General features: G+C 41.1%; 1 protein-coding gene across 1 annotated transcript in view; it reads left to right on the forward strand.

Annotated features, from left to right (window-relative positions):
* Window positions 1-21,323, forward strand: part of WNK2 (WNK lysine deficient protein kinase 2) — a 163,142-nt gene that overhangs the window by 39,098 nt on the left and 102,721 nt on the right. The gene's annotated exons all lie outside the window — the stretch shown is intronic.

The raw sequence follows: 21,323 nt of genomic DNA on the forward strand, positions 1-21,323 counted from the left end.
AGAAGCAATTAAGGCAGACTAATTGGGGCATCTGGGTTTAAAAAGGAGCTCACTTCAGTTTGTGATACGTGTGAGGAGCTGGGAGCAAGAGGCACTAGAGTTGAGAGTGAGAAGGAGTACGGCAGAAGAACTGAGGAGTGCAAGCATTATCAGACACCAGGAGGAAGGTCCTATGGGGAGGATAAAGAAGGTGTTGGGAGGAGGCCATGGGGAAGTAGCCCAGGGAGTTGTAGCTGTCACACAGCTGTTCCAGGAGGCACTCTAGACAGCTGCATTCCACAGGGCCCTGGGCTGGAACTCAGAGTGGAGGATGGGCCCGGGTTCCCCCCAAACGTCCAAACTCCTGGTCAGATGTAGGAGGAGTTGACCTGGACTGTGGGTTCACGAAAACGGCCAAACTGAGGGCTGCCGTGAATCTCCGAGACGAGCAAATCCACCAATAAGCACGAGACCCACCAAGGTAGAGGAGGAACTTTGTCACAATCTCTAAAGAACTTTGTGATCCTTAGGTGAAAGGTGGCTTTAAAAAAAAATCACTACTGCACCAAAGAGTATTTATATTAAAGCCTTCTCATAGAAATGTATGCGTTGGCTCCAACTTAAACAAGATTAAAATCCACGCTAGGACCCTAGTATAAACCGTTTCAGTGTAAACTGTTAACTGAATTGAGATTTTTAGCAATTTTTTGACTCTTCCCTTTTTAAAACAATGGCAATATTACTGTTGAACTTGCTTATTTATTGTAACTCCTCAACAAGCACTGGAGTGACCTGAAAAATAGAAGCTGGCTCGGCTGACAAAGTGTTCTCCCTTTCAGAGGGACAATTGATGTGTCTGACTTCTACAGTGTGGACCGATACTGCTTTAGAAATGTGTATAACCCATTGTGAATCAGAATGGTGCTTTTGATTTTAACACGCCGCATAGCTGTGTAGCCCTGCTCTCTTGTATAAGCTCTTATGATAATTTTAGGCTTTATCTTTACTGTTTATCACTGCGTCTTCCCCAAATTCATTATGTAGTTGCTTGTTTGGTGTTGCCTGATTTGAAAGAAATAGAGAAATAGCAGTGCCCCTGGGCAAATGATTCAGTTTGTGAGACTTATTTGTCAGAGGGGAAATTTTAATAACAATTATTAATCTCTTGCCAAAATTTGGAAGTTAGGAAATTTAGTTTAACTGTAACTGGCAGAGTAGCACATGCAGGTAGTTGCCAAATGAGTATTTAGCTGTGAGCTGAGCTCCAATTTTGAACTAGTTTAGTCTTGCAGACACTGGAAAGTGTCTCTCCTTATCCTTGAAAGCATCTTTTCATTATATAAATGGCTTTATGGCTTCCTGGAGAGCAGTGTCTGCTAACTAGGCCGTGGTGGTTTGGGGAAATGTGTGCCCGATTGGACACAACTTGCTTGAAAACTGGAGAGACATGCATGGATTTAGCTTAATCTCCAGTGTCTTTTCTACTAAGAATGCCCTGTAATCTGACTGTTGCAAACTCAAGGTCCTTGGCTCTTTATTCCAGAGCATTCCTGGGGAAAGTAGACTGTTGGCTTGACATTGTGTGATATGAGATGTTTTAGGACACATATTGTATGGCAGGATCTGTTGTTGGACGAAGACCAAAAGACCAGCTACCGCTGGGGGCAAACACAGAGACAGAGGCTTCGACTCCTGGATGGAAGCTGTAACCAAGCTGTTCATTTGGAACTTTGGGGGTTGAATTCGATGTGTCGTTGGTTGGGAGCAGGAATGTAGAGAGGGTTGCAGTGGGAGATTGGGATCAGGAATGGAAGCACAGCTGGTCTCTTATAAGGCTAGGCCATCTGGCAGTGAGAAGTAGAAGGGTTACTGAAAGCTGCTGTTTGTTTCATCTGGTTAAATAAATGTTCACTGGTTTTTCAAACTCAGAAGTTGGAGGTGGTGTCAATCAGTGGGATTGGGAGAGATCCAGAGGGCCCTTGAAATAGGTTTGGGAGACACAGCCAGGATCGCCTGATATTCAGAGATAAGTGTTCTGAAAGGAAGCTCAGAGGGCTAAACTTAGAGGGCTGTACCAGCCACCCACAGACACCGGCGTTGAACAAAGCGTGTGCACAGGAAGGGGCGAGTTGTGACAATCCCCACTGAGTGTAACAGCAGGCTGTGGAGAGGAAAGAAAGGTGGTCACTTGGATGCAGGGATTAAAGGAAGGAGGAGCATGAAAGTCTCCTAAAAGCAGTTTGGGGGAAGTGGGTTCTTACTCCTCTTAGGGAAGCAGTATTCCTTCAAAATTTTCCCCCTTCTCTTTGGCTAGTGTAGCGAGAGCTGTCCAATTTGTTTCAATCTACTTTAACTGCTGGATAGGTAGGCCCTGGCTCATACAGGGCTTCTGAGATGAGGACAAGGACCTCAAATAGGCCCAACATTAGATGAGCACTTATTGAACTCTTTCCAGTGGTATGTTTTTGTGCCAGTTAGGACCCTTAGACAGCAGGTAGCTGCATGAGGCAGTTTCTGGTCTTTCTTGGCCACCTCCAGGAAAAGCACCTTGCAGTAGTTTAGTCTCTAAGTGACAGATGCATGAATCACTGTCAGTGGGTCTGCACTGGAGAGGAATGGGCATAATCATTTGTCCAGCTAAAGGTGGCAAGAAATTTCTGGTCACAGCAGCTATTAGCTAAATTAAGCTGTTTGTTCGAGTTCATTTTTCATGTCCAAATCTGTATTGCTTTGTCTTGCATTAACTCAGTTTGTGCTGGACGTGTGTTTGAAGCTATGCAATGTTTTGAAACAGAAGTGCACTTAATTTAAATATAAGTTACATATGGTAAATTTTCTTAACGTTGTACATAAAGGGATCAAAATATTAAAGACTGTGTTCTTATGAGTCATAAAGACATATGCAAAGACTGCAAAACTTAGCACTAGTCTACACTACAAACTTATGTCAGTGTAACTATATTGCTCAGGGGTGTGGAAAATCTGCATTCAGGAGTGACAGTTATACTAAATGAGCTCCTGGTATAGACAGCGCTGTGTCGACAGAAGGGCTTCTCTCTTCACCATAGCTACTGCCTCTCTGGGAGGTGGAGTATCTATGCCAATGCGAGAAGCTCTCCTGTTGGCATAAGTAACATCTTCACTAAGTGCTACCGTGTAGACGAGCCCTTAGCGAACTGTGTGTAGCTGAGCACGTTGGAAGTGGGATCATTCTGAGACAACTACCCTTTGGGGAAAGGAGTCAAAACACAAATGTGTTGGCTGCATGGGTTGAAGGGACAAATGGATCTGGCCCTTCCATTTAATTTGCATGCATAAGCCCAAAGAGATACTTTAGATGTTCCAGGGCAAGGACAATTACTGGAAATAAATACAGGCCGTCTTACAGAAACGCTGTATACTTCTCTCTTCAGTCCTTTTAATCCGCTCTGTAGCGGTTTGTTTAACATTTCTACACAAGTAACTTTTCCCCCACAATGAAATGAGTTGTTTGGCCAGTGAAGCCCATACAATATTTTACTGCACTCACCTATCACTAATCTTAGGGAACGGGGAAAACTTATTTACAGGGTGTACATTCTTTACATTGAACATCCGTTACCACTGTTGATTACAAAATGCTTTTCTTGAATTACTAATTCTCCATCACTAGTAATTAAGTCATTTCGTACTCCAAAAAAACTTTCATGCTGGGCAAGGTATAGGGACTTCAGAGAGGTAGGCATTTTGCAATTGTAGAAGGACATGTTGATCTGTCCACGTGAATAAGAAAGAACAAATTACCTGAATAACTCTGGAAATAACACACTTCTAAATTTGTATATAAACCACTGATTTCCTCCTCCTAACTTAATCTATCCTCTAGCAGGATTTTTCAGAACAGTTTTTACTGGTTTGTTTTATTTTATTTTATGTTTTTTTTAATTGTCAAATAGCAAGGCTAATATTTACATAAATGATATCTTTCCTGGACCAGGAAGTCTCTCTCATTGGACAAGTAGGAAAGCAGTCTCTCTTTATTACTTTCTCCATTAACTGTTTAACATTTTAATATAATCTTCAATATAAAGAATAGGAGTACTTGTGGCACCTTAGAGACTAACCAATTTATTTGAGCATAAGCTTTCGTGAGCTACAGCTCACTTCATCGGATGCATTCAGTGGAAAATACAGTGGGGAGATTTATATACACTGTTTAATGTGCATGAATATGAAACTAACTGGGTCTTTGTATTCACTGAATGCATAACCTAGTATTAAATTAATTACTCAGGACTTAAAATGCTGTCTTTAAGGAGTGAAACTTGTTAAGAGTCACTGATTTTTAATTAGACAAAATTCCTTATCTGTGCTATTGCGAGTGCTTCAGATTTTTTTTAAAATCCTTTAAAAATGATCCATTTTACCATAGCTTTTATCATGTATTACACTTAATTTTTTTTCATTTCACTGAAGATGGAGAATGAGCATAATTAGTCACTTCCATGGTTTGATTCTTGTTCAGTCTCAAGCATGTAGCTGCAGTGTTTAGGTTGCAAAAAAAATGAAGGGAATATTTTAAATACAAATCAACATACTCCATTAGCCTTTTTTGACAAATCTGTTGAAAGTTCCTGGGTCTATTTGTAAATTCCATCCCCCCACCCACCACCACCCCCCCAGTTTTGGCACATTGCCAACTTTTTTGCCTGGTAAGGGCAAATGAGAGTTGATAACCCTCAAACCTCAGCAGAATTTCCTGAAGGCAAAGAAAAGGTACTTCTCTGTCCCCTGGGCTTTCTGCTGCTGAATTTCAAAGGCCTGCTGCAAATAGTGGAGAAGAGTTGGAGATTCTCAAAGACAGGTCACACAAGTATTTTATTGTGGATAACTTTTAAATCTAAATGTTGGGGTCACAAACAGTTCTTTCTATAATTTACTAGAACTTCTGATAATAGCTGGGTGAAATTTTTCATTCAAAAGTTTTTCTGGCAAAAAATACAAATTGGCAACACTGAAAAGTTTTGAAAATTCATGTTGGTTTTCCTGAATCGTTGGGGGAGGGGGATTCAGAAAGTCAAAACATTTTGTTCTGGTAGTTTCGGAGTAAGACTTTGATTTTTGGGGAGAGGGGTTGTTTTTTGGTTTTTTGGTGGTTTTTGTTAGACACCATTTTTTATTCAAAATTTCCTCCAAATGGTTTTAAAACACAAATTTCAAATATGTTTAAAAATGGACAAAATCAAAATGAATCTTGTTGTTTGACTCAAAATGAATTTATTTTACTCTTCAAAATTGCCAGGGAACCAAAAAATCCATTATTTGGCCAGCTCCTCTCCTGATGTGCTATCCACTGTCCTGAGTTAAACCTTACTGTGCTTCGGGTATTTTAATGTTTTCAAGCACTGTACTACATCAGATAGACAAGAGCAAGTTGAGAGATGGCTTTTAGCTTTGAGTTTATGTGACATGTCAGAGGCATTTCTTGTGGGGAAGTAGTGGAATGAATGTTAGGTGCAGTGCTCTTTATTACATAAGAACAACAATTTGCAGAGCACTCTGAAGATGTTGGTTGCTAGAACCTGCTATAATCAAGGCTACCAAACATTTTCTATTATAATCCCCTTTTTCACATTTATCATCTTCTGAAACCATTTGACTTCTGGGAGCTGAAATTCATGAAGTGGCATTAAAATAGAGACCAAGCTGAATATTTTATATTTCCTCCTCAGTAAGGAGGAAGGATCAGAGCTTGCCTGGTTTGGGGGAACATGTTTAAAAATAGTATGCAATTAAAAATTCATCTCTCCGTACGCTCAGTGAGCATCTTCTAAGAAAGAGAGCGCCAACTTCACCCTTTGACTTCACTATCCATTATCTGTACATAGGCACACCAAGAAGCTTAGTGTAGGGATTAAGCTATCTGATCTTGGGACATTTAGCAGGGGGCATATATACCCAGTGATGAGCTGCCAAAAGCTGAAGAACCGGTTCCTTCACTTGCTCCGGGTCTTCGGCGGCACTGAAGGACCCGCCGCCAAAGACCTGGAGCGGTGCCAGGTGAGTAAAAATTAAAAAGGGATTCTCAGGGGAGTCTCCCAGCCGAGAGCTCAGGCGGGCCGGACAGGACCATCCCGCGGGCCGGAGTTTGCCCACCCCTTTAACAACCGGTTCTAAACCAGCTTCAAAATTTAACAACCGGTTCGCGTGAAACCAGCTCCAGCTCAGCACTGTATGTACCTGCAAACAAACAAAAGTCCTCATTCTCTTGCCCCACCTGGAACCCCCAAAATCCCAAACAAAATAAAAACCTCTTAGTGCCTGGAGAAAGTCTGCTACAAAAGATAATGGATCACAGCACAGAGTTCAATGCCAGAAGGAACCACCAGATCATCTTGTCTGACCTCTGGCCACCTACACGACCCAGCATAATCACACTAAACCCATCAACCAAAATTAGACCGAAGTATTACAGCCCACAGGAGATTTATCTATTATATGCCACAGGCAGACAATAGGAGGGACTGAGGTGCAGCAGTGCCTGAGGGCCCTCCAAGGGCAGGGAAATGGTTCAGTGAGAAATACCCAGATGATCCCAGTAAGTGACCCATACCCACACGCTGCAGAGGAAGGCAGAAAAACCCCAATATCACTACCAATCTGACCTGATGGGAAATTCCTTCCCAACCTCACATACAGTGATCAGTTAGACCCTGCACATGAGAGCATGAGCCAGCCAACCTGAGAGAGAGAATGCCTTCCCGTTGCCATCCCATCTCAAGCTCTGGCCACCTCTGATGATTCAGAGAAAGGAGACAACTCCCCCTCGCCCCCCAAAAGATCCCGAATACATTGGGGAAAATAATCCCTTCCTGATCCCTATAGGTGACTGGCTGAAGTCCTGACACATGAGATCAGACATGAACCAGGAGTCCCCAGAGCTGCTGACCTGTGCCTCTCACTATCACAAGCAACCCATTATATAATCCTATACATTGGTCCAGGGCTCTCTTAAAACTAATCAAGTTGTTTGCCCCCACAACTCCTATTGAGAGGCTGTTCCAGAACCTCATTCCTCTGATGGTTAGAAACCTTCTGATTTCCAGCCTGAATTTGTTCATAGCCAGTTTACCCATTTGTTCTTGTGCCAGCATTGCCCTTTAGCTTAAATAGCTCTTCACCTCCCTGGTATTTACCCCCCAGATGTATTTATAGAGAGCCATCATATCCCTTCACAGCCTTCATCATGTTAGGCTAAATGAGCCAAGTTCTTCTAGCCTCTTCTCATAAAATAGGCCCTTCATTCCTCTGACCATCCAAGTAGCTCTTCTCTGCACCTGTTCCAGTCTGAATTCATCATACTTGAATGTGGGTGACCAGAATTGTACCCAATGTTCCAGATGAGCACTTACCAGTGCCTGGCACAATGGCATTCAACTTCGCGCTCTCTTCTGGAAATGCCTCCTAGGATATGTTCTAGGATTACATTTGCCTCTTTTTCAGCCCCATCACATTGATAGCGAGACTCTGCAGATACTGCAGAACTTTGTAACTTAAACTCACTTAAAAAAGGCTGTCTGTATTCTGCTATCCTGTTGTCCTCGCCTTGCAGAAAGTTCCCCAGCTAAACAAATGGTGGTAACAAAGGTTGAAACTTCAAAGCCTAAATGGGACATTTCAGCCTTGACTTTCATGATGCATAAACTCACTACTGAACAAATGAAATCCCTCCATATTAACTCCCAACTTTCAATACAACATTGAGGTGAAAAGTTGAAATTGCAGGTGAAAAAATGCAAAAGTGTATGTTCCAACAATGTTAACTATGCCATGTTGCATATGTGTCAATGTCTCTTCCTGTTTTTGGCTTTTTTCGTTGAGTGGTTGCTCTCAAAGTAATAATTTGTTGTATCTACTTACCCTAAATTACTGATAACCGATGAATACTATAAATAATTAAAAGTGAAAACTTTGAAAAATCCAATTTATTTGCCACTCTGTTTTTTACTTTGCATTTTTCTCAACCTGGGTAATGAAAACAAAATTTTTAAAGTTTTTAGTTCTGCAATATTTGGGCTCTAAATACTACAATGGAATGTTTGTTCATTGATGAACTATTTTCATTGGAATTTGAAAATTGTGCAAACATTGCTGTTGGTCTCAGGTTTTTAACTTTACTATTCTTATAATAAAATTTAGATGGGGACCAAAGTTAAGTTGACAGAACTTTAATATTGTTAATAGTGTCAGCCAAATCACTTATCAAATCATGGGAGATGTGCAATGCAGCAGAGTTAACATTACTGGTGGAAACTTTTTCTATGTCCTGACTCTTTGTGACTGTAAATATACAACCTTACTGTTGAGTTAGTGTAAATTTTTTGATATAATTCATTTACTGGTGAGAACAGCTATTCCTATGGAATAGACTCCCCAAGCGAAGTTCTGGTAGCCCTTATCACTTTGTATAAGGTATTCACCATGCCAGTTTTAAATATCAATGTACTATTGGGAGAATTCTGCATTTGCAAGGAGGTGGACTGGATAATAGGTTTTATCCATCTCTAACTTCTATTATTTTTATGACTCTGAAGAAAATAGACAGCTAAGTATTCAAAATACTTAAGATGTATTTCAAATTATAGTGGTCTGAGGGAATAAAAAAGTTTTCATTTCACACTTTATCCCATCAGTAGAATGGCATGCACTGTTAATGCATAAGACAGAAAGTGTGTGACTTAGTAGCATGGGGTAAAAAATTCTTGAATGCTGCCTAACATTAGATCTAGTGTAAAAGTATCTTTGTTCATATAACGTGCATTTGTTGAACTCTCTGGGTGATGGGTCAAAGGGCAGAGTGTCTACCCTGATAATACTTTATCGTGAGAGAAACCCATGTCCGTTTCTAGAACACTTGTACTCCATAACACTCACATCTTGAAGGATGGAGCCGCCTTATCATGGTGGCATGTGGCTACCACTTGACACTTTGCCTCTTCATTATGGTGGTATACTGTCCAGAAAGCAGCAGACTTCATCCGTGAAAGAGAGGTCTCAAGTCAGTGTCCACAACACAATTGATAGGTGTGCGGGGAAACCTGCCGTGGATTACTGATTTCACATAAAAGTGAGTGTGACTCTATAATGAAATCGTGTCCAGGAGCAGTTTCTTTATGTAAGACTATTACCTGTGTAACACTGACCTTGTTAGAGAGGCTGGATTATATGATGCAGAAGGCGCAGCCAAACCAAATTTGTCCAAAGACAAATCTAAATTAAGAAACTTAATTTATTTTGCTCCTTCTTTGAGCAGTGTTTATTTTAGTTGAACCTCATTGTATAAATATTATGTTTAATATGAGGCTGAGTAGCACAATGCTTGCTTCATCTCCAAATACTATGAAGCAGTGCTTCTCAATCTGTGGTGTGCAGGCTGCAATGAGGTAGTATTCTCCATAACTTGTTCAGTAAATAAAACCATACACATTCACACAGAAGGTGGGCAGACAAGCAAGGGGCTCTGAAACTTTCAAATAAGCCAGTTTAGAGATGCCTTGGTGTGTGGAGGGAAACTCTCAGACAGGAAGAACAAATTAATCCTCCATGATCATAACTGACTGTTGGAGTTGTGTAGTGTTACAAACAATGCTGAAGTGTGGGTGAAAGCATAGGCCACCCCTCCTCTATTACTCTGCCCCATAAGAAACCTTTCAGCCTAGTTGGGGACCACAGTCTCTTACTCCAATCCCAAATCTGCTTTGGATAGTAGTAGTGATCAAAACTCTCCTCCTTCCTCCTTTCTGGTGTGGCTGGTTGAGGAGGAGCCAGCTGCAGTGCACCTTCCTGCCTCTAGGGGCACTCTGTCCCCCTCCCACAGTTTCTAATCCGTCCCACTGATCATTTCATGGTGAGTGTGACATGTAATTTAGCATAGCATCCAATTAAGAATCCATTCTAGCTACACTGATGAGAATTAGAAGCTGACCTGCTGAGTGCTTTAGAGTCTTTAAGTGTGACACACCAGAACTTAAAATCTGCATTTGTTGCTTTTAAAGACTCTCTTGAAGCTGGAAATAGAGCTAGAATTGGCTATTATTCTGGTCTGGGATTCTTTATTGTCTCTAGGAATCGTGGGAGTTTGTTATGAAGATGTTATGGCCTGTGCCCAGATACTGTGGTAATGGGAGCTATAAAGATGCCTTTTGTAATACATGCAAAGTGTTCTTAATATTTTATCAAACTGATAAGTGATCACAAACCTGAAAAAGTGGTACAAACGTTTCTGTAAACTTAAACAAACACTGTACTTCACAGGTAACTGACAGAAAATACCATGTGCATTTCAACCCCCAAAACATTTCTAACTTACGCATTTTAATTTTTTACCTTCATTGAGACGCAAATGCTTGAAGATTGGTGATATACTGTGTCAGGGAGTATCAGCTATTGCAGACTGAAATGGTTGGTTTTCTTTGAAAAATGTGTGTAGGATGGGGAGGGGGTCTAAAGTTAACTATTTCTGGTATTCCATCTAAATGTACTAGTTTGTGTGGAACTTACTCTGCTGCACTAGTAATTTCAGCAAGTAATCTACATGCAGCTCATTTAAAGATGATTGTGTTAAAACAACACAAACAGTTTTACATAGGAAGGCTGTATAGTTTTGCTTAGATGAATGTTCACATCCTGAAAACATCTCTATATACAATATGTCTCTGGCACTTCAGTCCTAGTTGCCATAACACTGGGTCTGCTCTTTCTCCTTCTCTTGTCCCCAGTGATGTTGATGGGGGAGAAAAAAAAAATCTTATGGATTTCTGTTGGAGGAGGATGGGGACTCGTAGTGAACAAAATGTGTTTTCAAGTCAATATGAAGTGTGAGAAACTGATAGTGGATTATTGGTTTCAGAGTAACAACCGTGTTAGTCTGTATTCGCAAAAAGAAAAGGAGTACTTGTGGCACCTTAGAGACTAACCAATTTATTTGAGCATGAGCTTTCGTGAGCTACAGCTCACTTCATCGGATGCATACCATGGAAACTGCAGAAGACATTATATACACACAGAGACCATGAAACAATACCTCCTCCCACCCCACTGTCCTGCTGGTAATAGCTTATCTAAAGTGATCATCAAGTTGGGCCATTTCCAGCACAAATCCAGGTTTTCTCACCCTCTGCCCCCTCCCCCCCCACACACAAACTCACTCTCCTGCTGGTAATAGCCCATCCAAAGTGACCACTCTCTTCACAATGTGTATGATAATCAAGGTGGGCCATTTCCTGCACAAATCCAGGTTCTCTCACCCCCTCACCCCCCTCCAAAAACCACACACATAAACTCACTCTCCTGCTGGTAATAGCTTATCCAAAGTGACCACTCTCCCTACAATGTGCATGGTAATCAAGGTGGGCCATTTCCAGCACAAATCCAGGCTCTCTCACCCCCCCACCCCACCCACCGGGAACACACACACACACACACACACATAAACTCACTCTCCTGCTGGCAATAGCTCATCCAAACTGACAACTCTCCAAGTTTAAATCCAAGTTTAACCAGAATATCTGGGGGGGGGGGGGGGGTAGGAAAAAACAAGGGGAAATAGGCTACCTTGCATAATGACTTAGCCACTCCCAGTCTCTATTTAAGCCTAAATTAATAGTATCCAATTTGCAAATGAATTCCAATTCAGCAGTTTCTCGCTGGAGTTTGATTATTGGTGTTTCTCTTTTCACAGTGGTGTCTCTTGACTTTGAAATTTTAAGGTTGTGCCATTCCCCCCCCCGTAAAATGTCCTGCTATTTATGAACTTTATTTTTAAATCCCTTTTGAGTGTTAAGAAAAGTGATCGTACAATAACAAAGGAAAAGTAAATAAAGAGATTGGTAGTAATTAAGTTGACTGTTAATGCCTTTTGTTGCTAACAAAAGAAGAACCACCACAATGATAAATGGGTTGGAGGGACTGACCCAGAGAAGATTGACTAACAATATGTGCACTGTATCTGAGGGAGAAGTATTTGTAAACTTGTATCCTCTTTCTCAGGCATTGCTTACTGAGGAATAGGATGCAAGTTTACATATACTTCTCCCCCATTGTTTACAAACTAAAATAAACTTTGAAAAGGAGAAGTTAGGTTTAACTTTCAGGAAACTTTTTCCTGATGTTTGATGGAAGATTATGAGCCTTTATTGCTGGGAGAAAATGGGAGGATTTATTCCTAGAAACATTTAAAACTAGGCTGAACAGAACACTAGAGAACACAGGGAACAGTTCTTCCTGGCAGGGTAGGTATAGTGGTGTTCTCCATCCTAACACAAAGGGAGCTTCTGTTAAACAAGTTCCTTTATTTGTAACTTTATATCCACCTAAGAACACACAAACCAAAGCCTGCTCCTATCTGCAGCTGGCAGCTCTCCCTTCTGATTAGTATTCAGAGCCCAGAATTGCTATATTAAGGGTGATCGTCTTCCACACTGTTACATAACCATCACAGCTGCTCCATACAGGTGTGCACTAGATTACTAATAGGTCTTTCCAATTTGTTAGTTATTTTGAAAGCCTTTCTGAAACCGGTAACACATTTATTGGGGAGGAGAAAGTGAATCATCAGTGTAACAGTAAAGTATTTCATTATATGGCAGTTAGCTTTTACTTTGGTTCACCTGACAGGCCTGGTGAATGAAGCCTCTGTTCTGCAGAGGAGCAGCAAAGTAAACTTCCCATGTACATTACCTTGCTAATATGCTTCTGTTGTGACCAGTTGGGGGTGGCAGGCTTCCTCTAGGAGCTGAAGAAATGGTTTAGCTACTGATGCTCATTCAGTTCTTGGCCTCTGCAGACACTGCCAATTACTTCAAAGTATGGTGGTGAGCTTGTAATGTGGGAGCTGTGCAGGGGCCTACCAAACATCCATTAAAAGGGAACAACCTTTCATACCTACTGAACTAAACCGGATTAAAATTTATTCCAGATGAAAGGCGCCATAGTTCATAAGCAATACCCTGAAGCTCCCAGTCACACCGAATGGTAAAGTTTCCACCTTTAAGAATGTCCAACTGTCCTCCATCTTGAAGAGTACACCGTCAAGGTTTTCCTCTCTCTGGACAAATAGGTAAAATCTCTTTACACGCTTTGCAATCAAGTGCCTTGCCATGTTAAAGGAACAGCTCCCATTAACTAAGGCTGTGTCTACATTGCCACTTTCAGCGGTAAAACATTAGTCGTTCAGGAGTGTGAAAAAACACCCTCCGCCCTCCCCCCCCCCGATGGACAAAAGTTTTAGTGCTGAAACGCACCAGTATAGACAGTGCTCTGTCGCCAGCAGCCGCGCTCCCGGCAATAAAGCTACCACCGCTTGTTCGAGGTGGTTTTTTATCATTGGGAGAGCGCTCCCCGCCGGCGACAAAGCATGTTCTACGCTGCACACATCACAGCGCTGCCGTGCTGAAGCGTTGGGAGTGTAGATATACCCTTAAATATAAACAAGAATAAAATGTAACTACATCCAAATTCACTTTTAAATGTGTTTTCAGTATAAAATCATACGCAATTATAATTCCAGGCCCCCCTCACTAAAGAGGGGGGAATCTTATGAAATTACAGAAAACCACCCTTGCAAAGTCAAGTACTTTACGTTTCCACGTGTAAAGATATGGGGTAAAATAATTTTTTAAAATACCTAAGTCACTTAGGGACTTTTGAGAACTTTACTCGGCCTTTAGGGTTGGGTTGGTTTTTTTTCCCCGCATAGATAATTAGCAGGGTTGGAACCCAAGTCCTGCAGTTCCAGAGCACAGATCTCTCCCCTTTGAGATGCGGTGGCAGTGGAGCTAGCTTGCAATTTTTAGATGGAAATTCCACAGAATTGACATTTTTTTTGATATGTCCTTTTTTTTTTAAACTGTGTCAGGAAAATCAAAACAAAATATTTAGTATCAGGTTGATTCCACCCTTGCGGAAATACTGTGGCTTGTTGAACTGAACTGAAACATTTTGTTCTGAGATAGTTCAACATTAAATTGTATCTAGCTAGGATGCAGCAGTACCTCATGGGAGGTGTTTGTGCCCCAGTTCTCTCCTGTGGGCTGGGCTCCTTGGCTGGTTTACATCTCCCTTGATGTACCGCAATCTCCCCTCTGACCCAGAGGCAGGGGGTATCGTAGAAGTCACATGACTGCCATTTATCACATCAGTCTGGCCAGAGGATGAGAACATGATGCAGGCACCAGAACTACGTTTCCCATAAACCACTGCAGTGTCTTAGGCAGATGAAGTTGAACATTTTGTTTCAAAACGTTCAACATCTCCAAACTGATATTTTTTGGAACTTTGTTCCATAAAAAATTTAGGGGTGTTGGACTAAAATGACAAAATATCAGAATTTCCTGTGGGATAGCAGAAGTAGATTGTTGTTCTGTAGCTGAACTAGCTCTTAAAGGATGTGACAGACATTTTGCAAGTGCATTATGCGACAGGTTGAGAGACAATGGTGGGAATTGGGTTTCTTGGGTTCTCATCATGGTTCTGGGAGCAGCATGTGGTCTACAGGTTGGAGCGGTGGTTACGGAAGGCATATGGATTTGGCACATTCACTCTAAAAGGCAGTGTGACTGAGGCTTGCTTCTGTTATATTAGATACCTGACTTCTTGTCTCTACCCTGCCTGATGTGACCTTGTGCAACCTCTGTTATCTTATTTGGAGAATGGGTGAAGGTTACTTGCCTGACTCCTAAGGTAGGTATGAGGCCTTGGTTAATGAGGATTGTGAGTTATATAGAAATATTAACACTCAGTTTCTGAGGAGACCAGAACTTGTGGCTTCCAGGTCAGTGCAATATCCTTTTGGTCTAAGGGTAGCTAACAAGGAGTCTTTCCTAATACATGGGAAGGCATGACATGGCCGCCAAATGCTTAGCTGTCATACAAGTTGATAGTACTTAGCAGGTGGTTAAATGCTTCTTGAGCAATGGTTACATCTTAAGGCTGAAAAGAATACTTTGAACATTCTGTGTAAACTACGGCTTTCTTCAGTTTCTTAGGAGAACTTAATAGTTAATTATTTAAATAACAGCATCTGCATCACAGCCTGAGTTCAGTCACTAGCAAGGTTGAGTTTAGTTTGTCCTAAAAATTAGTACCACTCTTCAAGTTGTCGTAGTAGCTGTTTTTAATTAAAATGTTACTCAAAATACATTGTGCAGGAGTATTTCAGTGCATTTCCAGGTTCCTGTGCTGAAACACCACATCTTTCTACTCTGAGACACAGCTGTTATCATATTATCAAACATAATTATAAGTAGTAGTTCTTAAATGAATACATAGCATTATTAAACTGAAACTGAGCTAAAGTAAATATTTTGGATAAGTTGTTTAGATCTTTTGTTTACCTTCAGTCCACTCCACTGGATAAGAGTTGCAGTGAGTATAAATTGGAAAGCTGTCGTTCATTCCCAAATCTGTCAATGACTCACAATGATCTTGGGCAAGTCACTTAAACTTTCTGTGGCACAGTTTTCCCATCTGTAAAAAATGGATAATATGCCCTCTTGTTTTATAAAGTGCTTTGAGATATATGGAAATATTATCATATTCATTTTCTAGGATAAGTATTAGACCAATATAGATAGGAACTACATTTCATCAATGGCTAATCTTTCTTTGGAAATTTTCCAAAGGCTCAGAATAAAGTGCTCTCCTATTTCTATATGACGTGTGAGGACTTTAGTCAGAGCTTATGTATTCCAGATAGAGGAGATACTAGCAAAACAGGTTTCCTATTATTAATTGGGGTGTCATTCTCAGAAATCGAATATATAAGGCTCAGCCTGTCCTTTAATTTTATTAATGGGGTTTTGGTACTAATTCCAACCATAGCCAGTGTTCAGCACTAGGAAATTTAGTGACGGTGAACATTGTGTTGGCAAAGAGGAAGCCTGATTGGTGTGAAAGTTATTAGATTATCCAGCATGATTGTCTGGGAGGAGGAGAGAGTAACTTATGTGTTCCAGATGAGTGACAGACTTTCACAAATCCAATTTACAAACAGGAAATGCAATTTAATTTTGTTTCCTACCTCAAACATTTTGTCCAACTCCCTGATAATCTACTCTGAAACAGTGCATACTGTGGCAAGTGCAGCGTGAGAAATAAAACAATTTGGGTATTTTGTCAGAAATGTAAATAGCTATCACTTGTTCAGTTGTATATCTTGCCGATGTAAATGCATTTGGTATATTCAGAATTAAAGGGAGAAAAGAGGAATGAGAAAATGAATAGGGAAAAGAGTATTTATGACTTTTCCTTACTAGCTTTTATTTTCTGCCTGCTAGGAACTACCTTTCATAGCGGAAGGATAGATTGCATAACTCCAAAACAGTTAGCTTAAAAAAAATGTAAAATTTAGGAGTGTACTCTTATAAAAATAAACCACACTAGATTGCGTAGACTCTTGTATCATGGCTAAGAGACCGGATTGTTGACACTGCACCTGAAACATTCTAATAGCCTACTTATGCACACCGTGTCTTGGCTTACTGCTGTAGTGACACTCCATAAGTCCTTAGCCGCAGCAAAATAGAGTAATAATAAAAATGTATAATTTAAAATTAATACAAATTGTGAACACAGGGTAGGGTAGATGGTTATGGATTATTGTGACATCACTTGCAAAAATGTCTTTAAATCATCCTGTACAATAGAATTTTGTATTTGTTTCCATGAACATGTCTGCTAAAAAATAAATTTGCTTTTGCCTTGTGTTTTATAAGGCTGAGTATCTTCAGTGCAATTACCAGTTGTGGTCTTGAAGTCATGGTGGATATATTAAAACACAGCAAACTTGTTTCAAGATTGTGCATTTAGGATTTATTTTAAAACAGAGCTGTCTTACATTCTATGTGCAGGAAAACTTGCTGTCCTTCAGAAAACGGATAATTTGTCTTATATCTGCTCTTGCTATGATACTGGAGCTCTGATCATGGAAACAAATTCTACTCTGCATCATTTTAAGTTTTACCATTTAAAATGATCTGTTGGTAAATGTGGACAAAATGCCTCTCTTTAAGGCGTTCTTTATAGCCTATGAAAGAGAAGAAGCTAGCCAAGTCCTTTTTAAAACAAATCTACAATGAGCAGCTCTCTTACATCATTTTGCTTTATTGGTTCCGTTTAAATTTTGTCTAGAAATGTTGAACCAAGGCTTACACTATGCAATAGCGTTGAACTTTTGATGGCTAAAGTTATTTTAGAAACGTTGGTGCTATGCAGGAGTGTTGAGAGGCTGTCAATTACTTTAAACATCTGTCCTGCAGAGCCAAGATTTTTCTGTCCCAGTAAAGTGAGATTCAGAGGCGCCTGGAAGCTCGGACACCTTATAAGGAGATGAAGTGTGTAGTCCTCTGCAAAATCATGTCAGTGTCTCCCAATTCACACTGAAAACACTTTGTCAAAGTATTTTTGGGTCTCACAATTTTGTGGAAACTTAGTGCAAATCTATAGGATAAAACCAATAAAGTGAGAATAGACTAAGCAGTGAGCTTGTATGTTAACTCGGGGTGACTCTTCTGTTTTGTTTGCTAAGCTGAGGACTGTCAGGCAGTTGCTTGTCTCTCCGCAGCACAGTGCCTTGTCAGTACAGTGATTGTGGCAGCTGATGCTAAAGAAGGGAGGTGGAGGAGAAGGAATTTGAATAAAATGAAGCAAAGGAGAAATCGAGGGACACATCCAGTTGCCTCATTTGTATCTGCAGAGGATCCCTTTGGAAGATGAACTGGGGTGCAATGAGAGGCTGGCAGTATGGGATGGTCATGCACCCCCTGTGCAGTGGTGTCCAGGGGCAGAGTAAGGGTGGGAATGATCCTTACCTTGCAGTTAAAGGGGCACTGCTGAGGCCATTGCTGCTATTGGGGTAAAGTGGTGACTGCAGAGTGACTCGGAGGCTGATCCATGGTTTGGGAAAAGGATTATCCCCTTGCCTATCTGCTCAGCATTCTGCCCACCAACTTGGGCTGTACGCTGGGCAGAGGATTCCCCTGAAGAGGGCTGGGAGGAAGTGCTGTATAGTCATTAAATGTGAGGCTCCTAGGTAGGAATAGACTGCCTATAACAAACTCATTGGCTAACCCTGGCTTAGTCACTTTACACCCACATTGTCATAAATTCCCTCTGATTTTGAGTGCCCATCTTGAGATACCTTAAGCATGATATTCCAGGGTTCCATTAGCTTTTGTGATTTCCAAACACTTATTTTGTGGAATTGGTTTGCTGCAGTGTAATCTCAGCATAGGCTCTCTTGGCCTCCTAACAAATGACTTTCTCGAAACCTTGAAACAACAAGCCTACAACTTTATCGTCCTCTTAAAGCTTTGCCTTGTGTGTTTTATACAGCGTGAGAATATGTGCTTACAAACTTAGTAAAGATTTTTGGTTTCCAAATGAACTTTGAGTGAGTTGTGTAGTTAAAACAGCAACCAGGGTAGGTGTTTTCCTGCCTCGAAGCAGAAAACAGATTAATTTTTAAGCCCTCTTAAAAAGAGCCAACAATTTTTGGGTCAGGTTGAGCCTGATGGAATTTGAGCAGCTTGGTTATAAACTCTCTTACAAAGACTGTACACAATATCAGTTTGAATCTTTTGAAGTTTGCACAGTGGGACTGGTTGACCTAGACCTGGCACGTACTTTATTTATCCCTACACTCGCTGTTCAAGTGTTGCCAGTTGGCACTGGCTCTCTTCTGAGGCTGATGCTCATCCTGTGTTGCTGCTCTTTAGAACTTATTTATTGGTTTATTCTTTTGATTTAAAAATATGTTCTCTAAAGAAGTGGGTATGAAATATGGAGATGGTTTGGAGCTGGGGAGGAGGTGTCAGGTTCTTTTGTCCGATCCAAAATTTATGTGGTTTCTGTTGTTCATTCCTGGATACTTTTGAGTCTTCAGTCCCAGTGCACTGGGGCACATAATCTGCAGTCAGGGATATAGAATATAATTGCGTATTGTATGTTCGCTTAACACTTAAGCGAACATACAAGAAGCAATTATATTCTATATCTTAACTAGGGATGGAAAATTTCCCCGGGATGCTCAGAATCCTAAAAGTTAGAATCAAAGAGCACTGTGATTTTTTTTTTTTTTTTTTTTTTTTAATTTTAGAATGTTTTGTAAAATTGCTGACTTTGTTGTTGTCCTCTTTCCTGCTCCTGTCTTGACTCCCCCTCCACACACCCCCGGTATGGTTTTCCTGACTCACAGGGAATTTCTCCCTTTCCTCTTTAATTGGAGTGTGTCTGATTTATTCTACAGGGCTTAAATTTAAAAGGAAACTCAGCAGTAGGGGAAGGACCGATAGGGTTGAAAGCAGTCGTCTGACTCCTCCATGCAGGCTCACTGGGCACCATTTTTTAGCTTTCTTAAAAGTGGTTTGATATGGGACAGCAGCAGTGCCGCCTCGTTACTGCGGTAGATGTCCGCCTGTGACCGGCAGAACGGCTTGCCTCCTACTAAGGGATCTGCCCCCAACCAGGCAAGCAGCTGCTCAGATGGCCAAGATTGTTGCTGTTGCCCTGGGCAACCTTCGTGTGAGTAGTAACGTGGATGCTGCTCAGTAAAATGTGGAGAGAACTAAAAACTGTGGCGGAGCAGCAAAGCTGGCACATCTAGCAACCCTTGGAAAACGGAAACGCCGCCTCCTCCCCCCACCCCCTCACCCTGAGGGTGGGCTTCCGTCCCTTGGAGGCGATAAAGATGAGGTAAAACACGTAGCAAGTTTCGGCCTGGATTTTCTGAAAAATCTCTGCCAATATAAAGCCAGTTCGTCTCCAGCCATGAGAATTCTTATTACTGTGTGGAATTCCACTCACTGCAGATGCAGGGAGACTGTATCCATATGGCAATGGCCTTATCTCCTTCAGAGTCTCAGTTAAAAATAGGCCAAGTGACCGTTTATTTCACGAAGTGGATATTATTATCTACGTCCCTCTAAGGTTGCTGAGGAAAGTACAATGTCTGAGTTTGAAAAATGAACTAACTTTTGGACCTGATAAATGCATGTGTTTTCCAGTGATCTGTTAGCTCTGAGTTTGGTCAGTAAGAAACAGCTCTGCCTTTTAAAGAGCTAAGGAGCTTTATTTCTAGGGCAGTGGACTGGAGTGATCTTAATCTGCTTTACGGTCCATGAGAGAGAGATTGACCACAGGTTATCATACAGTACTAAAGGGGTGCTCCTAATGAGAGTAACTATTTAGGCTTGTGGCTTTTTTATGGTTTATGAAGAAGGCTTGAGGGATTTTTAAGGGCTTCTGTGACTGACCCTTGGGTGCATGGGGGCCAATGGGTTCCATATGCCAACTGGCCAGTCATGTAGGATGATGCTTCTCCTCTTCCCTCCCTTCCCCTGACCCAAGTTATCCATAACCCAAGACTCAGAGGGAGCTGGACTCCTGCAATGGGAGGTGGGATGGGAGATGAGTATCCCTAAAGGAGCCACAGCCCTCTTCCCCTGCCAATCCAGCCAAAGTCCGTTTGCCTCTAAGGCTGCAGGAGTGCATTTTTCCCCAGCAGATTTTTCTTTAAAACTTTTTTCATTATACTTATACTCTGACTGAAGAACTAGTGGATTGACACCAGCCCAAAAGCCAAGAGGGAGACAGTTTAAAGGGAAAGATTTTAAGTCATTCCTTTAAACTCTTGCACCTGTCTATCTTCAGGGTCTAAACATTTGTGAATGATTAAACACCCTTGCATTTTCAATTAAGGTGTGAGAGTTTAAATATCCCTGAGACCTCTTAGAGATTCTCCAGGAAAACCAGGAAGATAGAATTTGTCATTCCCAATATTTCTGATCTTAAAAGCAGGCAAGAAACATTTTCAGGATGCCTTTTTACATCCCAGAAAAGACAAAGGCACAAAGTCATTTTTAAATCTTTTTTTGAGTCGAATTTAGTGTAAAATAGCTTGGAAGAAGAGGCAGAATTGTGAACGAGGAGAAAAATTGGCACATTCTTTTTTGAGGTGGCATTGTCTAGATTGTTTTTGTTTCCATAGCAATGGAAAAGGAGGCCATCCACGTAAGGAGGAGCTTACCCTTTTTTCAGTAAAGTGCAGATTACAGGCCTGATGTCTTAAAGTGTTGAGCATCCTCAATTGTAAATGATATCCACAGGCATTGTGCAGTACTCGGCATATGTGAAAATCCGGCCCTGCGTTTGTTAGTTCAGTCTTTCCAGTTAACTGTACTTTCAAGATCAAAAATGGTTCAAAACTAAATCTAATGAAATCATTTAGATATATATGAATGCACCAAACCATTGACATGGCTCAACTGTGGGGTTTTAGTGATGCCACAGAAGGTGAAAATGGAAATGAA

Source organism: Eretmochelys imbricata, chromosome 7, assembly GCF_965152235.1.
Source record: "Eretmochelys imbricata isolate rEreImb1 chromosome 7, rEreImb1.hap1, whole genome shotgun sequence".
Classification (NCBI taxonomy): Eukaryota; Metazoa; Chordata; order Testudines; family Cheloniidae; genus Eretmochelys; species Eretmochelys imbricata.